Raw genomic sequence first — 287 nt, forward strand, 5'->3', positions numbered from 1 at the left:
ATTGGAAAGATCTTGGTATGAGCGGTTGAAAAAAGTAGTGTTGTGGGAGTAACCATGAGGGGCGCTTAGAGCTGGAGCAACGACCTACAGCAACCAGCTGCGCCCAACTAGCTATTGTTCCAGTATACCATATAGGTATGATGACTGCGTAAGATTCCATTACAAGTCAAGTGTGAAAATTCTCTATTTGTTGGACCTGGGAAGTCAATCGGTCAACTTTCGGATAGTGGTGGCCAATTGAGTGGATGCCTCTGTATACCACTCGTTTGGTAGGTTGTGTTATGTCG

Source organism: Perkinsus marinus (genome assembly GCF_000006405.1).
Source record: "Perkinsus marinus ATCC 50983 genomic scaffold scf_1104296937140, whole genome shotgun sequence".
In the NCBI taxonomy this organism is placed as follows: Eukaryota; Perkinsozoa; order Perkinsida; family Perkinsidae; genus Perkinsus; species Perkinsus marinus.